The sequence below is a fragment of the Hibiscus syriacus genome, unplaced genomic scaffold (assembly GCF_006381635.1).
Source record: "Hibiscus syriacus cultivar Baekdansim isolate YM2019G1 unplaced genomic scaffold, ASM638163v2 tig00111398_pilon, whole genome shotgun sequence".
Lineage (NCBI taxonomy): Eukaryota > Viridiplantae > Streptophyta > Magnoliopsida > Malvales > Malvaceae > Hibiscus > Hibiscus syriacus.
The window spans coordinates 1279253-1288216 of NW_024063081.1; the positions used below are offsets into that span (position 1 = coordinate 1279253).

The 8964-nt window shown below is 36.3% G+C and overlaps 1 pseudogene; it reads right to left on the reverse strand.

Moving 5' to 3' along the window:
• Nucleotides 1-6529: 6529 nt before the first annotated feature.
• Nucleotides 6530-8737, reverse strand: LOC120161014 (annotated as a pseudogene).
• Between the last annotated feature and the right edge of the window lie 227 nt (nucleotides 8738-8964).

Here is an 8964-nt window from a genome sequence, read left to right on the forward strand (position 1 = left end):
GAGGCCAGACAACCTATTCCTAAAGACCTAATATTATTGGTAGTGGACCTAAATGCATAGAACTTGTTTCCGTGGGGTTCGTATCTATGGAAAGCTACCTGGAATAAGTTATCGCTGCCTTTGATGACCGAAAAAGTTTGCGTGGCGATGGTTCCAATACACTTTGTCAGCTTTATTTGGGCCTTTAAGGTAAGAATTTCTATATAATGTTTCCAAAATTATAATTAATTTTTAACAATTACTAATGTTTGTGTATTATCTTGTTTGATTTGGATATTTGAGGCTTTTCCCGACATGCAAACATGCATTAAAACTTCAAAGATATTCCTAGGGCTATTTCCTGGAGAGGAAACGACGGTGTTGGATTGGGAAGAGTTACTATGGTATACGACAATAAATGATGTAAGTTAACACAAATACTACCATATATAAACAAGTTATTACTAGTACACGTTTAACTTTGTTTGAGCTTTTATATTGTTAGGAGGCCGCCAACACTCCATTACAGAGGCTGACACCCACGGAGGCTGAGCTTGCCACTGATTGGTGGCAAGCTAGTAAGCATTTTTTTGATGGCACGGATGATGAGCAACCTCCACTTCGAGAGCCAATACCTCACCCAGAGCCATCACCTGATCGACCACACTATACACCTCTACAACGAGAGCCATCACTTATTCCGTCACATCATCGAGCCTCTTCTCCACCATCACCTCATGATAGGCGACCGACAAAGATGCCACGACATTTATCTCCCTGTTCTCCACCTCCACGGGATGAGTTAGGGGAGTTACGTGATGAGGTCAATGCCTTGCGGGGGGTCAGTACTTACGTGATGACAATGGTGCATGGCGTGATGAGGTATCTACTTTACGTGGTGAGTAGCCGCTCTACGTGAGATGGTAGCATCGTTGCAAAGAGTTCTACTCTACGCAACGAGATAAGTTTAAAATATTTCATATTTAACTTGATTTACTCGTAATTTCACTTAGATTAACCATTTCACTTAGATTGCTTAGTAAATTCATTCGGTTGCTACCAATACTGCTAAACAGTAATAACCCTGTGAAGTTAGTATTTGTCTTTTGGTTGAAGTAATGCAATCCATTCAAGTTTCAATTTGCAGAAGAAGAATATCCGCAACACGAAACTTAAAATCGCAACGAGAAAATGACTATCGCAACGCGAATTTGACTATCGTAACGGGATAATCGCAATGCGAAATAAAAATCGCAACGTGAAAATCGCAATGCGAAAATGAAAAAATTCGCGTTGCGATTTTGGTTTCGCGTTGTGGTTTTCTCGTTGCGATTTTTATTTCGCATTACGATTATCCCGTTGCGATAGTCATTTTCGCGTTGCGATTTTAAGTTTCGTGTTGTGATTTTAAGTTTCAAAAACTATTCTTCTTCTGCAAATTGAAACTTGAATGGATTGCATTACTTCAACCAAAGACAAAGACAATACTAACTTCACAGTGTTGCAAATTTAAGTTTCAAGAATAACTACTACTCTTATTTGTCCTTGAACATGCACTAAACCTATGTTGTCCTTTTAAATGTTTATAAGTGCTTACTTCTGGAATGTATCTGATGCATTTGTGAACTATGATAGAATAATGACTTGGTGAATACCGTGCATGTTTGAAAATATGTCTTTGTTTTCACTGTTTATATCATGTCTATTTATTGATTTATGTATTAATTTATTTTTAATGACCCGATAAGGTGGATGCTTTACGTCGGGTTTTTCTTGCACGATGGGGTTCACGCATAACACGGCGTGCACGTGCCATTACGTATCCGTTCACCCCAATAGTGCAAAGACTCCGTAAGAAGAAGCCCAACTCACCTGTCATCGTTCAATAGGGCTCTCCTATCGTTCAAGAGGCTCCTATCATCCCTCAAGAGTCCCCTCCCACCGTTCAAGAGACCCATGTCATCGTTGAAGAGATCTCTTCCACCATTCAAGAGCCCGATTCACACGGCGTAATATGTCAAATTATTGAGAAACCCTCTCACGTGCCGGACATGATGGATGAGTGTTGGCTTTCGTATGAGTTACCGGCCAGTACCATTCCGGCAGATGAAGTGGATAGGAGAAAACTACCGGAAACAATTCTGGATAATACCCTTTGGGCTAAGACCGCATTTGATTTTTATCTACATGAGCGGAGCCAGGGGTGTTACGCTGATATATACAAACTCAACGATGATATGTATTTGTTGCTTGATCGGTCTTGGTGGGGTGTGTTATTAGAGGTTGAAGACATTGGCTATTTCGATGGGGTAAGTCTTATATTTTCTTATATTTCTTTTGATTAATTTTTTTAAATTTATGTAATTCACTAATATGTCTTTTTTTGTAAAACAACATATTGATGCATGGGTGTCACGTCTTCTAATAATGAGGAAACTGAGGAAAAATAAAAAAAATACGCGATATACAATTATGCCGACGTCTTTTCACGTAGTTCACTTGAAGAATCAACGAGATGAATCATATGTGTTGGGTAATGGACAAGCTAAACTTTATCCTGCATGGTGGGAGGTCGATAAGGTTAGTATTTATTTTTTTAAATATTTTAAAGGTGTTCATAAATAAGTGCGCAATTGAATTATTACTTATGATTACAGGTGTTTATCCCTGTTTTGGAACATAATCATTGGTTTCTCGTCGAGCTTTAGCTCCCATCCCTGAAGACAATAGTATATGACAGCATGATAAATTACATATCATTGTCTGATTTGAGAGATATTATTAAGGGATAGAGCTCTCATTTTGCTAAATTCTTGGATGCGATTAATTATTGGATTTATTCTGGAAACAAGAAGCCAAATAAGTTCAATGTTACAGTTATCAGAGACGAGACCGCGCCACAACAAACGTAGGGAGCCAGAGGGGATTGTGGTCCTCTCGTATGCATGTGCTTGGAGCGTTTGACGACAGGAAGTATACAGTTTCTACCTCCCACCGATAGAGATAGAGGTGCAATAGGCTTGTGGTTTCGGCATTTTATGGCTAGAGCGATATATGCGAGACGTTGCCTACCTGCATCCACGTTATGAAAGTGTCCATAAACAATTGGTAAGTCAAATGCAAGTGTTGTTAAGTACCTAGAATTCAATAATTTGCTGTTTGTTGGTTTTAGATGTGTAGAAAATGTTGTTTGAGCAAATGTTTGGTTTCTGCAGGTTAATCCTGAAGTAAGCTGCGTGAAATTGATGTATGAGTGCATAAAGAACTGTCTGGGGTACACTTTTTTTTATTGTTTAATTGATTCTTAAAAGTTGATTTGTTTAATTGATGAGGAAAATAAGAATTATTATTATTTTTTGCTTGTTTAATTGATTTGTAAAAGTTGATTTGTTTAATTGATGTGTAAATAATTCTTATTTGTGCTTGTTTAATTGATTGAAATGTAAAAGTTGATTTGTTGATTTCAATCTGCATCATATTGAAGGCAAAAGACCTGTTGAAGGTACACTTTCGCAACGCTAAACTCAAAATCGCAATGCTAAAGTTAAAATCGCAATGCGAAAGCCAAAATCGCAACGCGAAAGTCAATTCGCGTTGCGATAGTCTAATACGCTTTGCGATTTTCTCGTTACGATTGTCAAATTCCCGTTGCGATAATCAAATTCACATTGCGATAGTCAAATTTGCGTTGCGATAGTCAAATTCGCGTTGCGATATTCAAATGAATGTGTAATAAGTGATAACAACTGAACATATCATAGCAATGTTCAAACTCAAGTTACTAATACATGCCTAACTGAAAATGTTAAAAGTTTATACATAAAATACACATAATACAACGTTTGCATTTAAAAATCACCTAAGTTAATAGTCCAAAAAGGTGAAGCCTGTTGTGATTGGGATTTTGATTTTGATTGCGATTTTGATTGCCTTTTGCTTGACACCATATGAGCGATATGGTGAAGAAAAACTTGGGTTCTTGAACATGTATGTTTATCAATAAAAGTCCTAACTTGAAACATTTCGCAATCTTTTATCCTCTTTGCAATCATACACCACGTACAGTTTGTCAATCATACACCTTGTTTCGAAACGATCTTTGCTTGATTTGTTAACTTTTAGTTGATAGCCATCTTCCCACATTTCGTATACAAAGCTATTCAAGTCTTCCTTTGTATCAAAACAATCATCTTTCTTGATACGAATAATTTTTGTGTAACAATCAACTGATATCTTTACCAACTCTTCTTCCGGTATCTGAAGTAATTCTGACATATTCCAGTTATACTCCCGTGGCACTTTCTTCGGGGATTTCTTCTTCTTCTTTTTCTTCTTCAGGGTTATATGAATTGCATAATGGATGTTCAACATGTTCATTCACAGTCGTAACTTCCTCCTCATTATCATCAACAGCATCTTTCTCGGCAGTGGCTGTTTCATCATCAAAATTCGGGTATTGACCAATATCAAAATCATTACATGCATGGTCTGTTTCTTCTGCTGAAACATCATCAAAATCTGAGTATTGACCAAGATCAAAGTCCGGGTATTAACCAAGATCAAATTTCGAATACTGACTAGTACTCACAATTTTTTCTGTTGGCTCATCATCGTCTAACTAGTCAATACGAAAACCGAAATTTGGTGCTGAAAGTTGATTGGGATTTGGATTAGGGAAATGTTGTGGGTTTTGAGATTGTGTTTGGTATTGGAAATGTGGTGAAACAAAATTTGCTTGGTGATGAAATTGTGGTGGAACCATTAAATTTTGAGCACCATAAACTGGGGTTGAAAAACTTAGTTGATTACTACCCGCTACTGACCCAACTTCACTACTTCTAGGTTCAACAACATACAATGTAACATTATCTTGCGAAACACTAATGTAAGCAATGAATCGTTCAACATCTTCATTATCGGTTAACAAATAAACTTTACCTTTTCTCTGATAAGATAGCCTAAATCCACTTAGGGGCTCTAAATTCAATTTATTTGCAACACGTAACATTAGAGTTTCATAAGTTAACTTTTTTAATGCCAGTTTTAGTTGAAGATTCATGGTAAAGCATATTGTAAAACACCATGAACATTCTCATGACCCTCCAAAAACACAAATCTATCCAAACATGATCAACATTAGATGATTTCATTACTGTAAATTAATTTACTAAACAAACGAGCTGCGAAACTAAAACCTGTTGCCGGATGGGGAAGGATGTCGTTGGATATAGGATGTCGTTGGATATAGGAACGGATATCGCCGGAGAGAGTGATAGATGGAGATGGAATGAGTTACGATTTATGGATTTAAGTTATGAGCTGATGCTGCTGCGTAGTTATATACCCAAAACATTTGTGTTGCGAAACTAAATAAGTTGCGAATTTGAAATTCAGTGTTGCGATAGTCAGAATCGCGTTGCGATTTACATATTCGCGTTGCGATAGAAAATCGCAACGCGATAGTCAAAATCGCGTTGCGAATCTGGAAACTGATTTGCGATACTAGAGATCGCGTTGCGATTTAGAGATCGCATTGCGATTTTGTTGGTCATTTTGGCAAATCAGAAAAAAATGGTCAAAATCGTATATTATAAGGCATTTTCGGTCACTGAGATTATTTTCTCTAAAAAATAAGACGTTATAAAGTGAAAACCACGAAGAAAAGGTTCATTATTTATAATAAAATATTAAATGAAAAACAAATATTTAAATTATATTTTTATTTTATACATTTTTTAGTCATCCAAAATATCACATTGGCTCCATTTTGGTCAGTTAACCATTTTTATTTTCAAAATCATCACTAAAGTTATGTTTTTCTTTCATTTTGTCACTCACCCTTAATTTTTCAATGATGACATGTTATTATCTTATGGTGACATGTTAACATCATCTTAATTTTTTAACGACGAATGACCATGAAAACAAAGCATAACATTAGTGATGATTTTGAAGAAAAAAATAATTGAATGCACAAAATAAAATCACAAATAATTGACTCACTAAATACATAATTGTCTGCTCAGTTAAAAGAATATTCTTTAATCTTTAACCAATAATATATTGATAAATCATGTATAATAATCTTACTAATATTTTGATATAAAATTAAAATATAATTAATTTTAATTAAAAAATAATATAATAAATTTGTAATCCATCTTCTTCTTTACATACCCATAAGTCTAAAATTCATCGATCTTCTTTTTCATTCACTATTTCCTCCATTAATCTAAAACTTACAAACAAATCACCTCCGTTATTTTTCTCACTACTTTTACCATTAATCTAAAACTTATCATTTTTCTCCACTCACCTTTTCTTCCATTAATCTAAAACCAAACAACATATTATAATAACTTTCCAACATCATGCAACCAAAATACCTCGGTTTCCAAAACAACCAAAATATTAAACTTTTATATTTTTTTAGATATTTTCTTTATATTTTTTATTAAAAATATATATCTATCAATACTAAAATTTTATAAATACACCTCCCCTTAAAATATTAACATAAAATTATGCATTCGTCATTCATTCGTTATAAGACAATCAAATAGTCAACTTAGTGTGCACAACTAAAGTCTAAATGACTTAAATTGGAACCTTAACACTGAAAATAAACCACAGCTTCCCCTATAAAGCTGAATCTAACTCCCTAATTTTGCACATCTGCCTACATGCATCTAAGAGGCTTGACATTAACATCGGACCCAATTTTTTTATCTTCAAACAAATCGATGTTATAATTTCGGGACATGCACACACAAGTTCAGGCTCACCCCTTGCTGAACCAGTGATTCAAGCAAACAATCCAATGCATTCCCCTACCAGACTTTCAACCAAAACCCGACCCAACTTTATCGATTTACCAAAGAAACCGCCTGATGGAAGAGACACCAATATTGTTCTAAACATAGTCAGCCTACAGTACTCACTGGCGTGTCATCTCCAAATCATCAATGCTTTCTCTATCACTCGTATTCAAGCTCGAATTCTCGTTCTTGCTGCCAGTAAACATAACAACATTGCGGCCTGAACAACTTCCTGGAGGAGTACTCGCATGTTATTCACCAGCTGGTTCCTCCAAAAAAACTATACGTGACATCCTTCTTCTTCTCATCATGCAGTTCCCTCGAGAAACACACCGCTATTTCACCTAATGGCTCGATTTCATTTTCGTCTTCATATTCATTGTCATCTCCACTAGAGTTAGCATAAAGGGAATTATCGTAATCTGTCATAGGCTCTTCACAGCTCGTATTTATCTCTTGCAGACTACGACAATCAAACTCATCATCCGTGGGGCCATCAAATGCATACGATGAACTTGCAGTCTCTTCACGCTCCCGTAGTGTTTTCACAATCAAGGTCTGTAGTAAGTTCATAACTTGAACAGCATGCATCAGAGCCGTCAGTGGATCAGACATCTGTTTCAAGAGACAAAAGACAATCAACCTATTATGAACATTTAAAGCACATCTTTGATCAAACAATCTCCCAAATATTTACCTTAGTCATATTCGGAGCAAAAACCATAGCAATATTCCTTGCATTCATCTTGTTTGATCCCTCCTCTTTAACAACATCCGCCATAAGATCAACCGCCCAATCGAGCAGTCCGGCTTCCATCGACTTTAGTTGCTTCACGAGTTCAACATATTTATCCTCATTATCGCAACCGAGAACCTGTTCCGGGGAAAGCCCATCCAACACCCCTGAAGGAAGCTCCCTAAACCAGGCTTTTATAAGGCCTGCAAGGCAGTGAACATTAATGTCATCCGGCACGATGCCCCAGTTCAGCTGATCTCTTACAAGCTCCTCTTGGCTATTCTCAGGATTTATCCTGAAAATCCCTTCTGCCTGCAAATAAGAACAATTAAACAGTATTAAAATCATAACCAGATAATCACATATAGAAGTGAATATTACATTGGAATATAATGAAATTGAAAACCTTAAGTCCTCCTTGTGAATAAAGCCGCTCCTGCATCAGCAACAGTATAGTAGGGATGCTATTCCCTTTTGAATCCAATGAGCATTGCATTGATCCGGCTGAGATCCCAAATACAGTCGCACTGCCAGGAAAAAATACATTTAAAAAAATCACGATTATTCTTACTATAATTTAGTTTAAAATGCAAGAAATCAGAAAGAAATGTACTCATTAAGATCTAAAATGCAAAAAAACACTAACATTTCAACTTTAAGCAACTAAAAAATTAAAAACCCAGCTGAAATCTTCTTTAAACAAACAAAAAATATGGGAGGAAGACGAGCAACAGTGGGGATTTACCTTGCACTTGGAACCCTACATGGTACCTCAAATTGGAATTCAACGGGAAGGCCCAAGAACCCATTGAACCGATCAAAGGTCACATGGCTTACGTGTCGAACATTGGTTGGCCACCCAATTTCCATGTGATGAACGACGGAGGGGGAAATCGCTTCATCTTCCCTATCAACACGACAAGAAACCATGGATTTCCTTAAAGCGGATAAAAGCAACGCAGCGAAGGAAATCTGGTTCTGCTGCTCTTCCTCTTCGCAGCTCTTGACGCCTCCTTTAGCAGCTCGCTTTCTACCACTTCCACCACCGCAGCCGCCTCCTTTGGTCACCACTACTGGACCGGTCATTATCTCTATTGTGTTTGGATTTGGTCTCTCTTTCTCTCAAAGAATCACGAGGTTTTAAATTTTGTAACGAGTTTTTTGCTGTTGTGCTGCATTCAAGGTATAAGAGTTGGGGTTTTCTTCTCCAAGAGAAAGAGCTTTTATTTATTTATTATTTGTTACTAAACGGCCACTTGCTTTTCTTCTTTAAAAATTTTATATTTATAAAAACTTTTATGGGTAAACTACCTATTTGATACTCTATCTGCTCATACATTTTGTTTTGTCATCCAATTATTTTCTTTAAACCATGCATATAATTACGTTTTGTTTCTATTTTGACACCTTATCATTAAATATAACTATTAA